The sequence below is a fragment of the Neomonachus schauinslandi genome, chromosome 2 (genome assembly GCF_002201575.2).
Source record: "Neomonachus schauinslandi chromosome 2, ASM220157v2, whole genome shotgun sequence".
Classification (NCBI taxonomy): Eukaryota; Metazoa; Chordata; class Mammalia; order Carnivora; family Phocidae; genus Neomonachus; species Neomonachus schauinslandi.
In genome coordinates this window covers 32,280,544-32,281,345 of record NC_058404.1, presented here as the reverse complement: position 1 = coordinate 32,281,345, position 802 = coordinate 32,280,544, and the positions used below count along the sequence as shown (strand labels likewise).

The 802-nt window shown below is 39.2% G+C and overlaps 1 non-coding gene across 1 annotated transcript; it reads right to left on the bottom strand.

The window, feature by feature from the left end:
* Positions 1-104, bottom strand: LOC123324186. The gene has a single exon (XR_006539676.1). It is a non-coding gene; the product is annotated as a U6 spliceosomal RNA (small nuclear RNA).
* Between the last annotated feature and the right edge of the window lie 698 nt (positions 105-802).

The following is an 802-nucleotide window of genomic DNA, read 5'->3' as shown; positions in this document are numbered from 1 at the left end:
ACACAGGGATTCCATGAATTGTGGTTTGCATGTCATCCTTGTTCAGGCACCAGGCTAATCTTCTCTGTATTGTTCCAATTTTAATATATGTGCTGCTGAAGCAAATAAGAATTGTGGTTTGATACTGCAGCTTGATTAGAGTGCCCAGGGTTTTGTTCCCAGGTTATGTTTCAAGGAACACTAGAATCTCTCTCTTGATTCATAGAGGTGTTCTTTGCTCAAATGTATGTGGGAAATGCAGCTAAGATCTTTGAAGAAGATGTACAAGTAGTTTCATTTCACTCTATATTTCTTTTTTTTAAAAAAGATTTTATTTATTTATTCGACAGAGAGAGAGAGAGATCAAAAGTAGGCAGACAGGCAGGCAGAGGGAGAGGGAGAAGCAGGCTCCCTGCTGAGCATGAAGCCCGATGCGGAACTTGATCCCAGGACGCTGGGATCATGACCTGAGCCGAAGGCAGACGCTTAACCGACTGAGCCACCCAGGCACCCCTCACTCTATATTTCTTGAATTTAACTTCACATGGAATCTTTTTTCTAAGATTTTTTTTTTCTGAGATATATCTTGAATCTTTAATGGGACTTTCAGAAGATGCTTTGGAAGATGTTGGTCCTGGAAGAGGTAGAGTGGGTACTTTCATGTCAAATAAGTTCACTAGGCAATGGATAAGGTGGGGTATGTCACTGCAATCAAACTATATTTATGTTAAATTCTTATGGCTAACATAGAAAAAAAAATTTAGAATCTCAGAAACATGAAGTTGATCTGAATTCTTGCTAGATTCATCTTTGGCCATAGATT